The sequence below is a fragment of the Mirounga angustirostris genome, unplaced genomic scaffold, assembly GCF_029215605.1.
Source record: "Mirounga angustirostris isolate CCGP_5_RB_7025 unplaced genomic scaffold, mMirAng1.0.hap1 SCAF_5, whole genome shotgun sequence".
NCBI classification, from domain to species: Eukaryota; Metazoa; Chordata; class Mammalia; order Carnivora; family Phocidae; genus Mirounga; species Mirounga angustirostris.
In genome coordinates, this window is record NW_026991713.1 from 27,124,902 (window position 1) to 27,149,443 (window position 24,542).

Below are 24,542 nucleotides of genomic sequence, written 5' to 3' on the forward strand. Positions count from 1 at the left end.
CCCCTCATTTATATTTAGTGGATTGTATCTTGCTGAATTGTATGTATCTTTGTAAGCCACCCACAGTCCTTCCTGGAACAACACAGACAAATAGATATGGACTCAAATGTTTTTATCGTAGACTTGATTCTTCACTTTTAGTGTAGTACATTGAGTTACTGACAAGCATCATTGTCCCATTACTTTCTTAATGAACTAATGTAGCAGAGGCCTTTTTAAGGCAAAAGTTAAATATTAAGTTCCAGGGTTCCTAGCTGAGAGAAGTTGTAATTTTATTTTATTTTATTTTTTTAAGATTTTATTTATTTATTCAACAGAGAGACACAGCAAGAGAGGGAACACAGGAGGGGGGGTGGGAGAGGGAGAAGCAGGCTTCCTGCTGAGCAGAGTCTGATGCGGGGTTTGACCCCAGGGTCCTGCGATCAGGACCCAAGCCGAAGGAAGACGCCCAACGACTGAGCCACCCAGGAGCCCCAGAAGTTGTAATTTTAGTACTGGTTGATCAAGAAATATATTTTGAGTGGTTGCCAGGGGCAGGGGGTAGGAAGCGAGTGAAATGGATGAAGGGGGTCAAAGGTACAAACTTCCATGTGTGGCATGGTGATGATAGTTAATAATACTGAACTGTATATTTGAAAGTTGATAAGAAAGTAGATCTTGAAAGTTCTCATCACAAGAAATAAAATTTGTGGGGCACCTGATGGCGCAGGCGGTTAAGTGTCCAACTCTTGATTTTTGGCTCAGGTCATGATCTCAGGGTTGTGAGATTGAGCACCTCATTGGGCTCTACACACAACCGGGAGTCTGCTTGAGATTCTCTCCAGCTCCCTCTGCCCCTCCCCCTGCTTACGTGTGTTCTCTCTCTAAAATAAGTAAATAAAATCTTTAAAAAAAAAGAAAAGAAAAATTTTGTAACTATGTGAGGTGATGGATGTTAACTAAATTTACTGTGGTGATAATTTCATAGTATATACAAATACCAAAACATTATGTTGTACACCTAAAACGAATACAATGTTATATGTCCATTATGTCTCAATACAAAAATATACAAATGACCAAAAAAATCAGATACACATTTCAACAATAATTGAGTCATCAGAAATGATAGTGAGTGACCAGGAAGTTGCGTTTGCTGAAATGAAAAGTATCAGATGTGAGGCAGTCCTGATGTTTTAATACTGGCTTGTTATACACATGCCTATCCATTACACTTAATTATATTTTGGCTTTTGCTTTTGTAAAATATAGACACAGTATACAGTAGAGATGAAAGAAAGGAAATTATTTGAGTAAGTAGATTAATACAAATAAATACAATTTAATACAAATTAATCAATATAGATTAATACCAATAAATCCACGATGGTCAGGGCTGAAAAAAAAAAAGAAAAAAACATACACTGAAAATCTACTTGATTTTGCTAAAGTTTTAAAATGAGTTTTTATTTTATTAATACCTAATACAGAAATAAAATTAATGAATTTATAATTTATCAATTATATCTTAATAATCATAACCAATCCATATACATTTGGAAAAATAGTTGCATATACACATGGTGAGAACAAGGTCTTCATTGGGTAATCATTGGGTAATAATGTATGTTGAGCATATTGAGTAGAAGACCCCATGAAGGACTTCATAGTGCCCCAGAGGCTGATCATTCCTGCTAGGAATCTGGCTTTCAACCTGTACTCTGTTTTCAAGGCATATTTGGTTAGGTGCTAGTGCCCCCAGGTATGCACTAGAGTGTTTCCTTTTCATGAAAAATGGAAAACAATTGGCTCATTCTCAACCTTTACTGATAAGAGTTTCCCTTCTACCTTGCCAGACATGCATCAAAATCACTTCATTAAATTTGAATGATGTTTAAATCAGTACATATTTGTACTGAGATTTTAAACTTGTTAAATGCTCTGATACAATACTTTCTTTTTGTCAACTGTATATAATTTAACACTATTCCTATTAAAGAATAGATCTAAGAAGGCGAGGATCTCATTTTGTAAAAAGGAAACTGTAGGGAAGTGAATGGCTTCACTGAGGTCATGTTTCTAGGGAGAGACTGACTTGAGACTAGACCTTTATTTCTTAAAATGAATTCTGTTGCTTTTTCCTTTATCTTATGTTGACTAAGGGCTGTCTCTTTTTAAAAAAAAATTTTTTTTTTAAGTAAACAAGTTCCCAGTGACCCCTTCATCTCTCATCCCCCACCCAATGAAATATCAGTCCTGTGTACAGACAGACATGTGTCTCTCTATTCTTCAACATCTATGCCTCCCACTGGGGTCTTGAAATCCCTCTACCCTGTACATACATTAAGAAATCAAGATTATTCACTCCAGACAGCAGCTTTTCTGCTATGCTAGATTAGCTCTTTCATGAACAAAAACTGGCACATCTGATCTTTAGGATTTTTGTAGTTGTTTAATGGAATTTATTGAAAGCAACTCAGCAAAGCAGCGTTTCTAAGGGTAACCAGGCCCCAGGAAAAGCCCGTGCTTAAACCCCAACATTAAATAGCATTCCCTGAAAGGCCCTCTGAATGAGGTCTGAATAGTCTCCCCTGCAGACACTTCCCAGGCCTGGGGGAGAGCTGGAGGGATCCATTTTGTTTATCTCCTCGTGGATTTTTTCCTTAGCCCCTGACAAGGGTTAATTCTAAATGATAAATCCAACCTGCTTCCTGCAGATCCCTGAGGAAATTTTGAGAGAGAATGCAAATTGTTTTGTGAACTGAAAACCAAGTAGCTCATGTTTGGCTAAAGATGAAAGAAAAAGAAAAAAGAAAAGAAAAACTCATGAGGAGAAACAAAATGGAACACTGGTACTCTTTCTTCCCTATGGGCAGTACAGGGTATGGGAGGACAGGGGGAGGGGGTGGGAGTGTAAAGGAGGCAGCTGAGTTTATTTTTAACACAAGTTAAAGGCATACTCTGTGTTCTTTCCTTTTAAAAATAGACATTTAACCTCTTGAAGCATTTTGACTCTATTCTCCCTGTGGGGTAATACCCCTTTTGTGGCTGGCAACTCCCACTGGATCTTTTCCCATTACAGGCTTACAGGCCAAGTAGTTAGCAGGATGGAAAAACCCCAGAATATTTCTTCGGAGAGCTCTCCATCAGCATATGCACATAGCTCCTGTGTGCAGAAAGGCTTATAAACCCTGGCTGCGTACATGGACCTTGAGCTTTACTGCATCTTTCAAAACTTGGTGGCTAGGAAAAAAATGTCCTCTTTTTAAAATAGTCTGAGTTAGTAAAATAATGGACATAGTCTTCTTGAAGTCCATTCTAATGAAAGACACAACACAACACACACAGACACCCCCCCCCCCATAAAATTAGATCTGTATGAGTAGATAGGCTAATAGCTAATCTCTGACACTGATTGTGGGCTTACAATTTGGCAGGCACTGTTTCATATGCATTTAAAACTTTGAACAATGCTCTCAATTTTACCGTCCCATTTTACAGATGAAGAAACTTAGGCTCAGGACTATTCAGTAACTTAGGAAGATTATAAAGTCAGTGAGCGGTTTGGGGAAAGGAATTCAAATTCAGGCAGTCAGGCAGATCGAGTCCACTGCTACCCCATATGGTAACTCCATAATTAGAAGAGGAGCCCCCGCTTCCATTGGTTGAAAAGTTATCAAATACTGATTTTGTTAGAACAAGACATTTTATTACCACTTGCAAGACAGCTGTCATAGTAAAAATGCAAATCTACAGTGTTGACAACATGAAGGAAGACCCCTTGGATTTGAAACCCTTGTGCTGTGCACAACCTGCACAGATGTACATGGTGGCCCCACATACACACAAACACACAAACCTCATAAACTGCAGGCATGGCAGTTTATAAAGAAAGAAATAAACTTTTAATTTAAAAGGAGAGGGACTAGTCTTTCGGAGGTAAATAGACCGATTTGATGTTAGTAACAGCTCTTCTACATGCCTCAGTCTAGAATGAGTACAAATCATATGAGAAACTCTGAAATGTGTTGCATTTGTACACAGTACAAAAGTGCTCTACTCCCATGTCCCCTTTCTTCTCCTCCAAGGAATAAACATTGAATTCACATTGAAATAGGTGGTCTCTATATATGAATATGCGTATGAGTGTGTTAAGGTGGGGGGGCGGAGCAGAGAAATACAACAGTTCACAAACCTAGGGAAATTAAAATTTTATTATGGAAATTTTCAAAAATATACTGAAGTAGACCAAAAAAGCATAATGAACCCCACTTACTCCCATGAACCTAATACCCAGCTGCAATAATTATCAACTAATGGCCAGTCTTGCTTCATCTAGGTTTCTATTTACTCCTTTTTGAAGCAAATTCTAGATATTGTATCATTTTATCATCATATTATTCTCAAATATTATCAAAATATTTCAGTACCTTTCTCTACCAGAGTTTTTTTTTGCATGATTTTAAAAAATAACCATAATACCATTATTACATCTAAACAGAAAATAGCAAAAAGTCCGTGATATCATTAAATACTCAAATGATGTTCAAAATTTCAGTTGCCTTCCAAATTTACAAATTCTCTTTTGTTTTTGTTTGTTGTTTTTACCTTGTGTTGGTTTGAAATGAGAATCAACTAAGTTCAAATGTCACATTGGCTGTCAGGTCTCTTAAGTCTCTTTGAATCTACAAGCTCTCCCTTCACCTCTTTTTTCCATAGTTTGCATCTTGCTGACATGCTGATATGGCCACACTCCTGGCTGGCGGTGTGGAAGAAACATTATGTGGTTTAACACATTTCTCTGTAGCAGAATCTTTTCTGAGAGCAGGCCAGGGATCTATATGTTTTTTTTTCTTTTTTTTTTTTTTTTTAGAGAGAGAGAGTTCATGAGTTGGTGGGGGGCGAGAGGTGGCTCAGAAGGAGAGAAAATCTTAAGTAGGCTTCCTGCCCAGTGCAGAGCCCAACATTGGTCTTGATCTCATGACCATGAGATCATGCCCTGAGCTGAAATCAAGAGTCAGATGTTTAACCGACTGAGCCACCCAGGTGCCCCCATCTGTATGTGCTTTTAAGGTGCTTGGGTGAACTTGAACTACAGTGAGGCTTGGAAAGCACTAGAAAAGCTCAGGGTCTGCTCCCGGATTTTGTAACGTCTTGGTTGAAGAAACAAAACTCTAAGGAACTTTCATATGTCCACCATCTGTTAACAGGTAAAGATGCTGGCTTGCGTGTTGAGGGCATGCAGAATTCCCTGGGTAATTTAGGGTCCTCCAGGAGAACAGTTTCTCAGCCAGGTTTGAGAGAGGACAACAGATGTGAATCGGTGGCATAGGAAAAAAGAGAACCTCCCGGCTGGGGGGATTTGGTCTCAGTTGGGACCACATGGGAACCGGTTACCAGCAGGTGAATCGCAATTAGCAGACAAAGCCTCTATTTTGAGGGCTTGAATAAGATGGTCCTTGACTTAAGTGGAGTTTTAGTAGCTGGTTACACCAGATGTTCTGTGCATACTGGACTGATGTTAAATTTACATGTCTACAATGGATTGTGAAATGAACACACTTGATTTCGTTTTAAGTTTTGTTTTTGTTTTTAAGATTCTAGCTTTGCTGAAGAAATCAAATGAAGGTCGATAGGTCCACTGGTCGGTAGGTTTACAGCCCCCTTCCCCACAATGATCTAGTGCACCAGTCGTGTCAGTGGTAAAAGGTGGCCTCGCCTTGTGTGGAAGAAACAGCAATGTTGTTTGTCCTAAACTGCTCTGCTTCTTGGGCCATTAGCCAGGGCTTTCCTTCTCCTGTGCCTCCTGAAGCCTTGAGATGATTAAAAAATAATAACAGAGCATTACATTTCTTGGGAAGGTTTGGGTTTTGAACCCCTTTCCCACATCCACAGTGGTCATAAGCACATGCTCCAGCCCTCTGATGTCCTCATTGCCCTAAACAGCGGCCAGGAGGGGTGGTCACATGGCGCTTGCTGACAGGGAGCCTGGGGTTAAGGTTTGCCCTGCAACCTCACTGGCTAGCTGGGTGACCTTGGGTAGGTCACTTGATTCTCGGAGTGCTGACATCATCACTTGTAAAACAGAGATTGTATTACCTCCTCTGCCTACCACATGAGGATGTTATAAGGATCGAATTAAAAGAGTTAATGTAGGTGAAAGTCATTCATTAAACTATAAAGCATTACACAAGTGCCCTTGCTGCTTGCCACTTGATGCCTCCACCCACATTTACTCACTCCTGGCTGGCTGTGTGGAAGGAATTACACAGATTTTAGAGTCAAATAAGGCTCCATTGCTTTTCAGCTTTTGTGCAAGTCATGCACTGAGTCTTGGTTTCCTCATAAATAAAATGCAGCTATTTTTATCTGGCATTTATTTATTTACATCTTTATACCTTGATTCGGTGTTGTTAGGAGGACTAAAGTTTAGATGACATATGTAGAGCACCTAACATAGATTTGGCCTCCAGTAGGTTCTCAATAAATGGCAATTATTTTTCACTCCCTGTTCATGGCAACTGTACTGTGGTATGACCCAGCTGTCATGCCTTCTTTACAAAGGAAGATCTCTTCCTCCACATTGCTGAGGACAGGACTGTCTACTAGCTCCCCCATCCTTGTTCACAAGGATACTTGCTTATGGCTCAGATATGCTTTAAATTCTCTTTGTAAGTTGGTAGACTAAGAAATCACATAATGAAGTTTTGCTCCTGTATTACTTGGGAATAAAGATTCCTCCACAGCATGTGTGAAAAAACCCCAAATGTTTGGTTGACTGCAAAAGTAACATGAGTCAGTAATGTGATGGAGTGAGCAGATCAGTGTATTTTAGGAAGCACTAATGGAGGGGTCCCGTCCTACTGGACTCATCCTACTTGTGTAGGTCAAACCACACCTGCAGTAAAGGATTCAGTTTAGGATGCTGGTACACTGGGTTGGATCACTAGAAGGAGAGGGCTGGCAAAGAGCTTGTGATCCAGGATATTTCAGTAACTGTTAGAAAAATTGAGGATACTTAAGCTGCAGGAGATACATTTCAGGAGAGATATGTTATTGTCTTCTGTTCTTTGAATGGACTGAGCACTTAGAGAAAATAGACCACCACCATTTTGCATTTACGCAAGAGTATGAATTTCTAAGGAATATGTACAAGCATGCATTTGAGGTTATGCAATTTCACAGGGAGGAATTAGGGGCAGTAGACAGAAGTTGTAGGGAAATAGTTCTAGTGGTCTTTCTATTTCTATTCCTACTTCAGACTCTGGGCTATTGTAAGAATTGGCCATTGTAGCCCATTTAAAACTGGGCTTCCTTATGGCCAGTCTCACAATAGCATTACATTCAAAAGATATCCAAAACAATATTGAAATTGGAATTGAAAAGCAACATAACCACAAATATGCTGGAAATTAAAACAGGTAACAAGGGACAATCATGTACAGCTTTATGTCAACTAATTTGAAATATGCAAAACGGTCAATTTTCTAGGAAAGTGTGAACAATTAAAACTGACTCAAGAGGAAATAAATGACCTAAATCCTATGACCTTGAAAGACATTAAATCAGTGGTTAAATCTACCCACATTATGAATTAAGATATAGTTAGTTTCTTACAGGCAAATCTTACCAAATTTACAAGAACATATAGTTCCAATCTTCTATGAACTATTCTAGAGAAATAGAGTATGAAAAGAAAGAAAACCCCCAAATTCACTTTATTAGACTGGCACAAACTTGAATCCAAAATAAGACAAGGATAGTAGGGAAAATTGTAAGCCTAACTTACTTACAAATACAAAGGTATGAATTCTGATAAAATTCAGCAAAGTCACTGACTTAACAAAAATAATAATACACTACTGGGTTTATCCCAGGAAAGCAAGGATGTTTTAGTCTTAGAAAAAAAATCTAAGGATTTTTTCTATCTATAATATCTATCAATATAATTTGCTACATTAACAAATTGAAAAGAGAAAGAGCAAGAGAAAAAGCACATACTTAATAGAGGCAGAAAAATAATTTGTTAAAATGTAATACTCTTTCAATTTAAAAAAACAGGAAATACAAATAAGAGGAAATTTTATTTTGTACACATTTATTTCACAAAACTTGAATTATTCTGAATATTGGACACTATTTGATCTAGCAAATGTTAAGTTGTCCATTTTAGGGAACAATTTGCGAATGGAATCTCTTCCCAAATTCTCCTTGGTGAAGACAAGAACCTACCCTTTCACTGTTACCTAAGCCTGACATTTTTTTTTTTTTTAAGATTTTATTTATTTATTTGACAGAGACAGAGACAGCGAGAGCAGGAACACAAGCAGGGGTAGTGGGAGAGGGAGAAGCAGGCTCCCCGCTGAGCCGGGAGCCCGACGTGGGACTGGATCCCAGGACCCCGGGATCATGACCTGAGCCGAAGGCAGTCGCTTAACCAACTGAGCCACCCAGGCACCCAAGCCTGACATTTTTTAAAAAGTTATTTATTTAGGCAGCTTTATTGAGGTATACATAACCAATATACTAAAAAGCTGCACATATTTAATGTGTATAATTTGATTAGTTTGGACATAAACATCATTTCTGATATCCCCCACAATCATGGTAATATACATATCCATCACCTCCAAGTTTCTTTGAGTCCCTTTGCTTTTTGGAGGGAGTGTGGAGGGTAAAGAAAACAACATGAGATCTTCCCATTTATCAAACTTTTAAGTGCACAAACCATATTATTAACTATAAATACTATGTTGCATAGCAGATCTCTAGAACTTAAACATTTTGTCTAACTGTAATGTTATACTCATTGAACATCTCCTAATTTCCCATTTCCCCTGGCAACCACCATTCTAACCACACTTTTATATAAGTGAAATCATGGGAGTATTTGTCCTGCTGTGACTGACTTCTTCACCTAGCATAATATCTTCCAGGTCCATTTATGTTGTTGCAAAGATTAGGATTTACTTCTTCTTTAAGGCTGAATAATATTCCACTGTATGTATAGACCACATTTTATTTATCCATCCTCTATCAATGGACATTTGGATTGTTCCATATGTTGGCTGTTGTGAATAATGTATAATGAGCATGGAAGTACAGATATGTCTTAAAGGTCCTGATTTCATTTCTTCTATATATATATCCAGGAGTGAGATGGCTGGATCATATGGTAGTTCCATTTTTAATTTTTTAAGGAACTTCCATAGTGTTTTCTATAGTGTTACACCACTTCACATTTCCACTAACAGTGTACAATGATTCCAATTTCTCTACATCCTTGCCAACACTTGTTACCTTTGCTTTTTTGATAATAGCCATCCTAACAGGTGTGAGATGATATCTCATTATGGTTTTTATTTGCATTTTCCTCATGATTAGTGATGTTGAGCACCTTTTCATATACCTGCTAGCCATTTGTATTTCTTCTTTGGAGAAATGTCTGTTGAAGTCTTTGACCGTTTTTTAATTGGGTTATTTGGGGATTTTTTTTTTTTCTATGAATTGTAGGGGGAATTATCTTTTTTTTTTTTTAAAGATTTTATTTATTTATTTGAGAGAGAATGAGATAGAGAGAGCATGAGAGGGGGGAGGATCAGAGGGAGAAGCAGACTCCCTGCTGAACAAGGAGCCCGATGCGGGACTCGATCCTGGGACTCCAGGATCATGACCTGAGTCGAAGGCAGTTGCTTAACCAACTGAGCCACCCAGGCACCCAGGGGGAATTATCTTTTTAAAAAAAATTTTATTTATTTATTTTGGAGAGAGAGAGAGAGAGTGCATGTGAGCAGGGGGAGGGGCAGAGGGGGAGGGAGAGGGAAAGGGAGAGAATCCCAAGCAGACTCTGTGCTGAGCATGGAGCCCAACATGGGGCTCAATCTCATGAGCCTGAGATCATGACCTGAGCTGAAACCGAGAGATGAATGCTTAACCATTTGAGCCACCCAGGTACCCCTGTAGGGGGAATTATCTTAATTGAACAAATATACCTATCAGAAACTTGTAGCAAACATTATATTTAGTGGTGAAACTTTAGAATTATTCCCTTTAATATCAAGATAGGAAAAGATGCCAATAGTGATTTCCATCCAGTCACTATTTGAAGGTCCCAGTCAGGGCAATAAGAGACGAAAAGAAAAGCCATGAGGATTGGAAAAGAAACAACAACAACAACAACACAACAACAACAACAAAGTATCACTACTCATAGGAATAGTATTGCATTTATAGAAGCTAAGAGAAAATACAAACAATTAGAACAAATATAAGGTACCAGCTAGTGACTAGATACAGGATTAGTATAAAAATAATTTGCATTCTGGGTGTTATGCACAAACAATGAATCATGGGACACTACATCAAAAACTAATAATGTAATGTATGGTGATTAACATAACAATAAAAATAATTTGCATTGCCATACATCAATAAATAATTTTTAAAAAACTAAATATTACAAAAAATGCTAGTTCTCCCCAAATTAATAAATTCAAAACAATCCCAGGTGATTTTTTTTTTTTTTTGGTATACTTGACAAGATGATTCAAAAAGTCATATGAAAGAGCAAAGGAGAAAGAAGTTTGAAGAAGAGTAAAATGGGAAGGCTCACTCTACCATATTCAGTGTGTCAGTCAGGGTTCAGTCAAGAGAGCAAAGCTGCAATGAGTGTAATGACATAAGTGGCTCATTCTAGGAAGTGGACCTTACAACTATGCGAGGAGTTGGCAAAATGAAGGTCTGGAAGGAAAAGCTGGAGGATCAAAGAAGAATCTTCATCCAGTCCTCTAGGAGCACTGGTGTGGGTAGACAAGTCAGAGATTACAGGGAAATCTAAGAAGCCAAGCACACCCAGCTACCGAGGTTGTACTGCAGAGGGGAGTGCCTGGAGAGGTCTATGCAAAACTATTGCTTCTGTGCAGCCACCTCATCTATGGATCTTAGCCAAGTGTCTGGTAGGGGACCTTGAGCTGCAGGACCAGCAATTGGAGCTATACGACCAGCAGCTGGGAAGAAAAGCTGAATGCAAAGCAGAAGAGAGCAAGGGCCAGCTGGAATCCTTCTGTTACTTCCATGTCTGTATGTCAGTCAGTCCATCTAATTGTGAAGACCTTCACAAAGTAAGAGCCTCCCTTCACTTCCACATCCCAAGGTCTCACACAAATTCATCTTGGCCAACTTGAACTTGGAACCATACAGGGAAAGGAATTAGCTCAACAAAGATGGCAATGGCGAGACTAATATTAAAGCTATTGTAAGGAATTACAATATTATTATTGTACTATTATGTGTTATTGTATTTGTTGCAGGCAAAATTAATAATAATAATAGAGTAATGGAGTAAAACAGAGAAGCTAAAACCAGACCTGAACATATATAGAAAGACAAGAAGTGGCACTGAAAATTTGATTAATGATACCAAAACATTTGTTTTCACATGTGGAAAAGTGGTCAGAGTAAAAAAAAAAATCCTTTCTTAACACTAATCACAAAATTAAATTCCAGGTGGATCAAACCCTAAAATTCTAAATGTGAAGAGCAAACTTTAAAAACTTTCAGAAAAGAAAATATTTGAGAATATTTTTATGACCAAAATGAGGGAAAAAATTAAACAAGAAAAAAATGGGATGATACATTTGACTAGATTCTGATTAAAAACTTCATGACAATTGGTTTGACAATTTTATTGCTAGGATCTTGGATCTTGGACTAACTGATATCCTCCCCAACCGTCACCCCCATTTTTGGCCAAAATTGGAGTATTGCATGGACAAGAAGTGGGGACTAGAAGTTTTTCTCTAATAAAACTTGGATTATTGAAAAAAAAATAAAACCAAAAAATCTTTTTGACAAAGTATGTCATAAAAACTGAGATGACAAACTACTGGCCAAAAGAAGATATTTGGAACATATAAATACAATGATTATTATTCAGGAAATTTAAAGAATACCTACAAATCAATATGAAAAGGGTAAAGAAAGGAATAAGAAGTTTACAGAAAACAATTCTTGAATGGCCAACTCAAAATTCTGAAACAGGGATGACATTTTTTGAGCACTAACCGTACATTGTTCCAGATGCTTTCCATGTGTTAACACACTTAAACCTTGCAATAAATGCATGAGGTTGGTACTACTAGCTCTTTTCTCTTCCAGAAAGGGAAAGTAGGCCCAAGCTCATACAACTAGTAAGTGATAAAGCCAGAATTTGGACACCAAGAGTGTTGCTCAAAAATCTGGCTCTTATCCAGTGTGCTATCTTACCAACTTTAAAAAAATGTAGACATCTGACGATATATATTGTTGACAAGAATGGGGCAAAATGGAAATGACTGTTCAATGCTTGTGGAAGTATAAATTGATACAACCACTTTGTTGGAAAGCAATTTGACTTTACAAATAAAGTTGAAGATGTATGTTACTCTAGAAGCAGCAATTCCTCATCTAGGTCAATAGCCTAAAGTCTCACATATGTAAACAAGGAAAATGTACAAGAATGTTCATTATAGCGTTGTAATGCTATAATGCTGCAAAAATACAGTGTGGAATATTCATACAATGGGATGAAATAATCTAGATAAATCTCTATGATGTAATGTTAATGAGGAAAAAAGTTAGAAAAGGATGTATACAAAGTATGATGCCATTCATATAATAATAAAGTTTAAAAGTATGAAAACACATGATGTACATATGTAGTAAAATCATAAAACATGGAAAAAATGAAACTTGGAATTCAGGAAAATGGGTGCCATTGTGAAGGGAAGTGAAAGAATGGGATGAGGGTTGGTGCAGGGAGCATCAGTTGTATCCAGAATATTTTTTTTTTTTTTAAAAAGAGAAAATATGGCAAAATATTGAGATATGAAACAACTGGGTAGTGAATATATTCTATTATTTTCTGTACTTTCAGACTTCAATGACCTGACATACTCATGTTTCTTACCTCACCTTTCACTCTATCCCCCTTCCATGCTGCTGCCTCAATCAGTCTCCTACCCTTCATTGATCAAGCTGTGTTTCTCCATTCCACACTTTTATCCATGCTTTCCCTCCCCCAGGAATTCCCTTGTCTCCTTAAAGAAAAACACACAAAAAAGAACAAACAAACCAACAAAAAACCCCTGTTCATCTTTCATGGCTTGAAATGTTTTATTTAGAAAAATACTTGAAAGTATACCAATATTCATAGCAGCATTATTCATAGTATCCAAATGGTGGAGGTAACCCAAGTGTCCATGAATAAATGGATGAGTAGATAAAGAAAGTGATAGATCCATATAATAGAATATTATTCAGCTTTATTTTTTAAAAAAATTTTAAAATTATTAACATATAATGTATTATTTGTTTCAGGGATACAGGTCTGTGATTTATCAGTCTTACACAATACACAGCACTCACCACAACACATACCCTCCCCAATGTCCATCACCCAGCCATGCCATCTTCCTACCCCCCTCCCCTCCAGCAACTCTCAGTTTCTTCCTGAGATTAAGAGTCTCTTATGGTTTGTCTCCCTCTCTGGTTTCGTCTTGTTTCCTTTCTTCCTCTCTTCTTCTCTTCCCCTATGATCCTCTGCTTTGTTTCTCAAATACCACATATCAGCGAGATCATATGGTAATTGTCTTTCTCTGACTGACTTATTTCGATTAGCATAATGCCCTCTAGTTCCATCCATGTCGTTGTAAATGTCAAGATTTCATTTTTTGATGGCTGCATAGTATTCCATATATATATACACCACATCTTCTTTATCTATTCATCTGTTGGTGGACATCTGGGCTCTTTCCATAGTTTGGCTATTGTGGACATTGCTGTTATGAACACTGGGGTGTAGATGACCCTTCAGATCACTACGTTCATGTCTTTGGGGTAAATACCCAATAGTGCAATTGCTGGGTTGTAGGGTAGCTCTATTTTCAACTTTTTGAGGAACCTCCATACTGTTTTCCAGAGTAGCTGCACCAGCTTGCATTCTCCATTATTCAGCTTTAAAAAGGAAGGAAATTCTGACACACTCTATAACATGGATAAACCTTGGAGCACCTGGGTGGCTCAGTTGGTTGAGCATCTGCCTCATGGTTTCGGCTCAGGTCATGATCTCAGGGTTGTGAGATGGAGCCACGTGTTGGGTTCCACACTCAGTGAGGAGTCTGCTGGAGGTTCTCTCTCCCTCTCCCTCTGCTTCTTCTCTTTATTTATTAAAAACAAATAAATCTTAAAAAAAAAAAAGATGGCTGCAACTTGAAGACATTATGCTAAGTGAAGTAAGCCAGTCATAAAAGGCCGAATATTGTATGATTTGACCCATAAGGTACCTAGAGTCATTGGATTCATAGAGACAGAAAGTAGAATAGTGATTGCCAGGGGCTCGGGGAGTGGGGTTTAATGGGGACAGAGATTCAGCTTTTGCAAGATGAAAATCATTCTGGAGGTGGATGGTGGTAATGGTTGCACAACAATGTGAACGTACTTAATGTCTCTGAGCTGTACACTAAAAAATGGTTAAAATTGTGTTATGTATACTTTACTACCATAAAAAATACAAAAGAGAAACACCTGAAAGGCAACATATAATATTGTTAGAAATTATTTGAATTCCCCTAAGAGGGAATTCTTTCTCTCTCTCTACTTCTCTCTCTCTCTCATCTTTCTCAGCCTCATAACTCCCCAGATAGATGCCTTCTAGCCTTCAGCCTGATGCCTTCCTCAGCTCCTCTTACTCTGTGGATGTGTTCTGTTTTCCCAGCAATATCTCCACTTTTCCTCTAAGGAAAACCCCATCTTGCTTTCCTGGCTTCTCCAACTCTACTACCTTCCATCACCCCAGTGACCACAGTAGACCCCATGGTGCTTCTCCTCCCCTCCAGACCAGACCCTGCACTCTGAGCCCGTCTCAGACTCTATTTCCAGCTTCTCCATCAATTTTCATCCCCCACTCAAGCTTTGAGTCTATTTTCAGAGTTGTGACCTAACTTCCTGTCTGGTTTCTTCCTGGGTCTGGTGATTTGAATTTGGTATCTTGACCCTGTTCTGAATTGTTGGATTAACTCAGCTATTCTGCTTTGCTAGGAGACCTGAGTCTTCAATTCCTGCCAGGGAACTGCGATGTGATTCCATTTCATGGTTTATCAAATCTGGACTTGCTTGTTATCATGAAATCACTTCAAGCCTTTAGGGTGACCTATTTAAATGCCAATAAATATTTCTCTATTTGCACGTATATGCATAGAAAATGGCCCAAACTGGTAATAGACGTTACCAAGGAGAAAGACATTCACTGGGGTCCATGACAGGGGCTGAGGGAGCAAAGAGGGAAAAATTCACTTTTCAATTCTCATCTTTTTGAATCTCTCTCTCTCTTTTTTTTTTTTTAGTAGGCTTCATGCCCAACATGGAGCCCAATGCTGGGCTTGAACTCATGACCCTGAGATCAAGACTTGAGCTGAGATGAAGAGTCAGACACTTAAGTGACTGAGCCACCCAGGCGCCTCTCACCTTCTCAAATCTTTTATAGTAAACATGTATCATTTTTACAATAATAAACATTTGCAATGAAACGCTGTGTTCTAACTGGTATAATAAGTTCTCAGTATTTGATCCTGAGATTCTCTCTTCCGGAGGCAGTTGGAAGATAGATGTGCTGCTAAGTATAACTTCAGCTTCTAGGAGAAATCATTATAAGGAGATGCAATTTCAAATCCAGTAGGAGAGTGGCAAGAGCAGGGTATGGCTATGGACCCTTTTCCTAATTTGAAAAGGACATTTGTGAAGGAGTCACTGGTGTGAATGTAGAGATGAATTATGGGGCTGTCATTCTTGTCCGGCAGCTGCTTCTGACTCTGAAAGCAATTTAAGGGAGAGCCAAGTGGAATGGAGCCCTACCCTTTTAATTAGCCCCAGGAGCCAGGTAAGGTAAATATTTGTGGCCGAAACTGCATGAATCCATGGAAGTTGGGATTTCAGCCTAGAAGCATTATGCTGCCAAGTTGCTATGAGACCCAGACAGCTGGAGCTATGTGCTGCCTCAGAAAGTGCTTCTGGGTGTAAGAGGAGGAAGAGTAACAGAGTGGTGGTATTAAGGTCTATGTGTTCATGAGGATGATGAGGGTATATCTATGCCTTATGCTAAGTCACAAATTGTACCTATTTTAATTTTATCTCAATATTGATTTCTGTTTTTAGAAAATCAGTACTCCAAATGTAGACATACTTAATTTACTGCATTTATTAACTCATTCCCTGGTTTCCAGTGATATTAAATGTATTTTTTTTAAAAGATTTTATTTATTCACCTGAGACACAGAGATACAGAGAGAGAGAGCATGAGCAGAGAGAGAGGCAGAGGGAGAGGGAGAAGCAGGCTCCCCGCTGAGCCAGGAGCCCGATGTGGGGCTCGATCCCAGGACCCCGGGATCATGACCTGAGCCGAAGGCAGACGCCCAACCATCTGAGCCACCCAGGCGCCCCTCCAGTGATATTAAATACAAATCAGACTTGTATGGCCCTGCTTAAAACTTTTCAATACCTTTGCATTTCTCTTAGGAGAAAATCCTGTGTCCTATAGCTGCATATGCAAGGTGACTGAAAAATGTATCATCCAACCTGGGATGGCTTTTAATATTTATGGTGGGGAAACAGATGTAATGGGGACTCTTCTAGAAAAACCAAGATATATCCATGAAGCTCTGTTGGATGTAGCTCTTAGCCTCATCTTTTACCCATCTGCTCACTTGGCACCAGGTATGTTGGCCTCCCTTCTGTTGCTTCAAGAAGTTATCTTGGGGTCTTTGCTGTCCCCTGGATCATGCTCACATATCCTTTATTTCTCTTTAGGGTCTTAGATGTCAGCTTCTTGGAGAAGCCTTCCCTGACCACCCAGTATGAAGTGGTCTCTCCTGTTACTCGGTATCTCATCTCTCTGCACATTTCCATCATCATACATAATGAACAATGACAAACAAGATCCTGATCTCTAAGGATCTTGTTTATGTATTTTGTTTATATATTTGTTTATTATCTGTATCAGCTACCAGAATGAGGCCAGGGACTTGCCTGTCTTCACAGGCCTGGCTCAATAAACACATGGCAAATGAATGAACGATCAGGTGAAGGTCTTTAAGTTGGACTGAGCGACTCAGGGATGCCCACTGCTTTGATTCTCATCATATGAGTAAGGTCCATCTTCAGTAGAAGGGAATGAACTAAAACAGAGAAAAGCAGAGGAGAGAGAGAAGGGCGTGGGCTGATGTTGGATGAATTCTTGGTTACAAGCCCTATGGATATACAATTTATCCTTTACTTCTTCGTTAATGAGGTGAGATTCAAATATATTGTAAATAACCTTTCTTCCCCTTGCTTATATTATGTAATTTAGAATTGGGATTGGGACTCCATTTTTGTAACCAAAGACTTCTAGCAAAACATAATTAACCTATTTCCTTTGGAATATATATTTCCATTTTTTTAAAGGAAAACACTGTGGCAGAATATGTTAACTATGCCCTATTATCTATGTTTACCTTCTTCCTTGGCAAGTTAAGGGAGTATGCATTAGTTTCCTATTGCTGCTGTAACAAATTGCCATGAAATTAGGATCTTAAAGCAACACAAATTTCTTATCTTACAGTTCTAGAGGTCAGAAGTCTAAAATGGGTTGACAGGGCTGTGTCCCTTCTGGAGGCTCTAGGAAGGACTGTTTCTTTGCCTTTTTCAGCTTCTAAAGGTTACATGCCTTTCTTGGCTCAGGGCTTCTTTCTCACATCACTCTGACCTCTGCTTCCACTGTCACATCTCCTCTGACTCCCACCCTTTGCTGCCCTCATAAGGACCGTTGTGATTACACTGGGCCCACCTGGATAATCTAGGATAAATACCCCATCTCAAGATCTTTAACTTAGTTATATCTTTGAAGTCCCTTTTTCCAGGTAAGATAACATATTTATGAGTTTCAGGGGTTGGGACATGGGCATCTTTAGCAGACCATTATTCTGTCTACTATGCGAGGCATTCCCTTTTTTGCCTGTTTCCTCTTTTGATGGCTGGGATGTAGGTATAACGGATGGTGTTCAAGCAACCACCTTGAGCCAACGGTTTGGAAGTCACCAGCTAAAGAAAGGAGAGTAGCAATGTAGAAGGCTCGGGTCTCTGACAGTTTTGTAAAGCTCCCCTGCCAGTCTGCTCACTTCTTTTAGGTAACTTTGAGTTTTCTAAACCAGACTCATGCAATTACGTTCTTTACACTCTTTTACATTCTCCTTCTTCACTTGGTTTTATATCCCACCTATTTTTCCATTCTCTTAAGTATTTTACAAAAACGAGTTTTGATGACAGTACAGTAGTCCAATTTTTAAAGATCTTCCAACAATTTGACAATTAGATTGTTTGCAACTTTCTTTTGCTATCACGAATTAAAAGTTCCAGTTTTTTAGTAGAGGATTCTGAGTGTAAATTCATGGCTTTATGTGGATGTCACATCATGGAACATGCTCATGTTTGACAATTAAAGATCTAAGTCAGATACGAGCCACTTACCCTGACTAAGTGAATAGCGTCTACAAGAAAATCTTTAACTTCACATCTCCTGAGTTTGAAAATCTAAATACAGTAAAGTGACAGGAACATCACAAATATAACATTTAAAAGGGCGCCTGGGTGGCTCAGTCGTTAAGCGTCTGCCTTCGGCTCAGGTCATGATCCCAGGGTCCTGGGATCGAGTCCCACATTGGGCTCCCTGCTCTGCGGGAAGCATGCTTCTCCCTATCCCGCTCCCCCTGCTTGTGTTCCTGCTCTCGCTATGTCTCTCTCTGTCAGATAAATAAATAAAATCTTTAAAAAAAAAATTACTAAGGAGACAATAACATTGTCCAGGCAACTTAAAAAAATAACACTTCTACATACTTGAGTAAAACCTGATTTTATTAAATTTTTTATGTTGAATTTTTTTGCAAAGAAGATTGTAGGGAAAAAAAATGAGCCCTTTGTACTCTAACTCCCCAGTGGACAATAATAAATTATATTATTCTGTCAACATCCCACACAAATAGCACATTAGGCAATCTTTATTGCTCTATATTGTTTCCCTGAATAGCGGTCATAAAAGAAGTTCAAAGGAACACAAGTATAGGACAACGATGAGAACTCTTTTGTAATATGCAGTCACAGGGGTATATGTAACTATAGTGAAGATCAAGTCCACAGTGTATTTCTCTGTGGATGGCTTTCACTTGCCAGTAAAATTTAAGATGTTATTTATTTATTTATTTATTTATTTAGTTCACCACTCTCAATTTCCTTACCCTTTATTTTCTTCACTTAATATTGTATATTTATTTGTTTACTGGTTTTGGTTACTTCACTAAGATGTAAAGTCTAGGGGCGCTTGGGTGGCTCAGTCGGTTAAGTGTCTGCCTTCAGCTCAAGTCATAATCCCAGGGTCCTGGGATCGAGTCCCGCATTGGGCTCCCTGCTCAGTGGGGAGCCTGCTTCGCCCTCTCCCACTCCCCCTGCTTGTGCTCTCTCTCTCTGTCAAATAAATAAGTAAAAAATAAATAAAATAAAATATAAAGTCTATAGGGCAGGGTCCTGTCTACCTTATTCCCTGGAGTATCCATAGTGTTCAGTCACAGATGTCAGCTGTAAAATGAGCAGGGCCTGGAAGTGAGACCAAAGGGATGTGCGTTGACTGGATCCTTGAGGAACTGCAAGAACTTTGACTGTGTCCTGAGGCAGTGAGGAGTCACAGAAGGATATTAAATTGGCAGTTGGGGGATGGTGAGTGAGATGATTAGATTTGGATTTTAGGTAATAACACTGGGTTTGGTGTGGAGAAAGGGTTTGGATGGGAGGAAGTCTGGAGTCAGGAAGACTGGTGAGGAAGCTATTGTGACTTGCCAGGTGCAAGAAGATGGGAACCCAAGCTAGAAAGTTGGTAATAATGAGAGCAATAATAATGATTATTTTAGCTAGGTTTTTTGCACAGTCACTAAAATCCATTTCCTAGACTGCATTTCCCAGGCTCCTTTGTAGTTAGGTGTGGCCATGTGATATGTTCTAGCCAATAGAATGTGAGCAGAAATAATGAGTTCTAATTCCAAGTCTGACCCATAGAAATCTCCCATACACACTCCTCTCTCTTCTTTCCTTTTTCTGGCTAATAGGGTTGGAGAAGCCATGTACTGGAGATTAGTGGGAATCCATTAATGCAGGTCCTTGTAAAGCCATGTAGAGAAAAGTTGCCCCAATTGATCAAGAACACCTTGGAATGTCAAGTAAATGAGGAAGAAATATCTATTGTGGTTGAACCACTGAGATAAAACCATTTTAGCTCTATTTGTTATAGCAGTTAATGTTACCCCAATGAATTTAAGCACTCGTTTTTGGCTTGGCACCATTCTTAATACTTTATGTATGATAACTCATTTAATCTCCACAACAACCCATTGAATAACATATTGTTATTATTATCCCCAATTTACAGATGAAGAAACTGAGATACAGAGGGGATATATAACCTACTAATGTTACAAAGCTGGGAAATGAGAAAGCCAAAATTGAGAGTTCTGGCTCCAACATTTTAAGCAATACCTGATAGTGGAAATGGATAGAGATTAATAGTTTTGTTGTTGTTAGAATTAATAATTTATTTTATTTTTTAAAGATTTTATTTATTTATTTGACAGAGAGAAAGAGAGAGAGAGAGAGTGCACGTGCACAAGCATGGGCAGCAGGAGAAGGAGAAGCAGGCTCTCTGCTGAGCAGGGATCCCTACATGGCACATGATCCAAGGACCCTGGGATCATGATCCGAGTGAGGCAGACGCTTAACTGACTGAGCCGCTCAGGCGCCCCTTAATAGTTTTTTTTTTTTTTTAAAGGTATAGATGTCCTTTCTTTTCACTTAAACATTCTGAATAAAAACAGAACCTTAAAAATGGTTAATAGTCAAGTATGAACATTAATTAAAATGAAAGTCACTAATTATGAAATAATAATATATATGTTTTAAATTTAAAGAGATAAACTCTCTTTTCATTGTGTTTCCTGGAAACGGACTCTGAACCTGAGATTTCCATGGCGAGGTTCACTGGGACATGCTCCCTGGAAGTGAGGGAAGCAGGTTTGGACAGAGAAAGAAGTTGAACAGAAGACTCAGCCTATTCCATGGGAAACTCTGGAGCTGGGACAACCCTTCAGAGTTATTTCCCCATCAAGGCAAGGGGTCTGGGCTTTTGTGTCCTGCTTCAATTAGTTATTGAATGTGGGTTGCTGGCTGGGAGGGGACATAGGCTTGGGTGAGGCAGCTCCTTTGGACAGGGATTCAGCTGTGATCCAGTGCTCCCAGCAGCTGGAGGAATGGGCATCATGGTCTGGAAGGGGCAGGGAGAGAGGGAGAAACTGGATGGTGCACCACAGTATTTCCTATAGGACAACTAAGAATAAATAAGTACTATATTTGTAAATCTTGGTTGTTCCAAATTGCTTCACTGAGCTTCAGACTCATACATACAGCCCACTATTTCCTGATTATGCCTGAAGCATGAGAATGTGGTTGTAAGAGGACAAGAGATGAGACTTCAGAGATGAGTTGAACCATCTGGAAGCCTAAGTGGATGCCAGGGAACTTGGGTGAGAGGGAAGTCTGGTGGCAGCATGGAGATGGATTGGCACAGGGACCACTCTGGGGCATACCGTTGGCAGCTGTTGTAACAGCCCATTGCTATAGGGACCAAAGCCTGAACCAGTATCAGTGGGATGGAGAAGGGCTGAACTTGCAGGACATTTTAAAGATAGCTTTCAATGGTTTTAATGGCTAAATATGCAGATGAGGGAAGATTTGAGACAAACTCTATTGTTGTAGCTTGGGAGGCTGTGTGAAAGGTGATGCTTGAAGGGAGATTACAATCATGTTCACCCTATGGGGTCCGTGTTCACTCTGTGGGGTCCATGTTCACCCTATGGGGTCCATATTCACCCTGTGGGGGCCAGTGTGAAATCTTGACTACCTTTTTAATTGACAAAAATAATTTCTTTCTTTCTCTTTTTCTTCCATCCTTTCATTTTTCTTTCATCTGAGGAAACTGTCTATTGCTTCATTTTATCTCTTCAAGTGAGTTTTTTTTTCCAACTATAATTTTTTTTCATTAATCTATTTTAACAAAAATGTCCTTCATTATGCCTTCCTCTTTTCAGTTACAAATCTAAGTGTTCCTGAACACAACATTCACTTAAACAAAACAAAACTAAGTTTTAAAGCCCAGATAGGAAATCCATTTTTTCTTTATTTCTTCATTTTTTGGCAGTTCTGTCATGGCCCATAATGGAAGTTCTGATGATAGCCTTGGAATTGCAGGTGGGATGAGAGGTGACATGAAGTGTGCTGGGCTTGGGGACAATGTTACCTTGTGAGTGACTGATTGCTGTCATTGTGGATATATAAGATTGTTTATTAAGGCTGGGTCTGAATGACTATATGAAACCCCTTGGTATACCCCATGAGTGTAACCTTTACGCAGCTCTAGTTGTTGTGCAATGCCCTTCTTATTTCCTGGAGCAACAGTAATTTTCTGACCTGATATATGTAAGATTAGAATCTAGCCTTCTGCGAGCTGCATTTTTGCCAAGTAATTGGAAAAGTTTTAACAGTGGAGAAATATTTTATTTTATTTTATTTTTTATTTTATTTTATTTTATTTTATTTATTTTATTTTATTTTATTTTTAGAGAGGGAGGAGGGGGGTACAGAGGGAGAGAGAGATTCTTAAGTGGGCTCCAGGTCCAGTGCAGAGCCCTATGGAGGGCTCAGTCTCAGGACCCTGAGATGATGACTTGAGCTAAAATCAAGAGTCAAATGCTTAACTCACTGAGTCACCCAGGCACCCCAGGAGAAATTTATTTTAAAAAGGAAAAAAAGTTAGTAATTGAGATCAAATCAGTGTAGAAGATGTTTATGTTGTATATACTCCGGGCAGCCAGATGAAATCAATCACTCATTTAACAACATTAATGGGGAGCTGCTTTGTGCCAGGTACTATGCCAGGTGTGCCAAGAATCCAAAGGTACATGAAACAGATGAGGTCCCATCTCTCACAGAATGTACCTTCTAATCATGGGAACAGAAAATAAGAAAAATAAGGCACCTTCCAATGTTTGTACGTGCTCAGAAGAAAAGTTAGGATTCAATTTATTTATCCAGTCCTTCCTTCCCATTTCAAGAAGCTGTGCTGGTGAGATATTGGGTCTTTTAGGGACTTACAAGAGAGATAATGTGAACCCAAACTTACTGCTTGAGTAGGCAAATTGACAGACTTGGAATTTGTTGGGGTAGGGAGGATGGGATTTTAAAACTTTGAGTATAAGTGTGACAGATATAATTTAAACTTTTTCCTGGGACTGATAACAGGCATTGTTCACGAAGACTGCTTAATATTAACAGTTAACTAGTGAAAACTATCATGGGTGCTCTTGTAGCCAAGTTCCACTTAAGTGACTAGTAGGAGGAACCAGTGCTTTTGATTTTCTTGGTGAAGATGTGACTGGCAGGCCAAAACCCAAGTCTGCCCTCACCGGCCCATTTCTTCCCCAAGAGCTGAGTTTCATGTGTTCTGAGACTCAGAATTGTTTGTTCCCGAACGTATTTATGACAGTTTTACTTGTTATTCAAATTATACAATTTGCTTCAATATTACATTAACTAATGAAACATGAATCTGAAGAGAGGGATGGAGAGAGAGAGAATTATTAAAATGAAATGTAATTTAAATGGACTGATACTTTGTAAAGACTCAGCAAAGACAAATGGGAAAAAAGTCTATAGTATTTTGCTCATGACTGTTTTTAAGTTCTCATCCACTACAAGAAAGAAAAAATTGGAAACGAAAAATAAGATCTTACGGGTGTGGTTTAGGTAAAAAAATGCAGCTTGGAACCTTTCCAGTGAACTCATAGTGAGGGAAAGGGCCAAGACCTTCCACCAGATCGGTGAATACACTTACATTTATTTAAGTTAAACTATAACGTTTACAACATAAACATATCCTTTTTTCCCCCCTAACATTTCTGATTAGCCCATTAATTAGCAATTCTGATTGTGTTGCATATGATTTTCATTGTATTGTGTGTTAAGTGCAGTGGAGACTCATGATCCCTCCATTCAAAGAATTCAGGAGTATGGTCCTAACATTATTAGGTAATTTATGTGTTTTCCAATAATTCCTTAACCTGAGCCTAATCTCCTTTCCGTCATTTACACAGTGAGTGGAAGCAAAATACTTTCACTTTTCAGCAGTCCCTTTCTTTTGAGAATATTGAAGCTCTTTAAGGGACAAATTTCTAATTAAGCAATCATGCTCATATTGCCCTAAAGAGGTGAACAGAGATATTTCTTATCCTCTCACTGAGGATGTTAGACCCATGTTAAGTAGCTAACAGATGTCTCCGTGCCATCTCTCAGAAGCATTATATTTCTGCTAAGCTCCCTGCCACACTGTGTCCTCTTCTCTATTCTTAGTATTTCCCAGTATTCACAGTCCCAGAGAACTATGAGAGCATTGAAAGAGCACT

The 24,542-nt window shown here is 38.8% G+C and overlaps 1 long non-coding RNA gene across 8 annotated transcripts in view; it reads left to right on the plus strand.

Annotated features, from left to right (window-relative positions):
- LOC123841063 (uncharacterized) overlaps positions 1–24,542 on the plus strand; it is a 284,524-nt gene that overhangs the window by 182,580 nt on the left and 77,402 nt on the right. For 2 of the 8 annotated variants that reach the window (XR_010411402.1, XR_010411397.1), the window contains exon 7: positions 15,360–15,544. The exons of 2 other annotated variants lie outside the window; for them this stretch is intronic. This is a non-coding gene — a long non-coding RNA (uncharacterized LOC123841063). Of the gene's footprint in view, positions 1–15,359; positions 15,545–24,542 lie in introns of those variants that run through there. 4 more of the 8 variants (XR_010411401.1, XR_010411400.1, XR_010411396.1 and 1 more) reach the window with 4 other exon arrangements.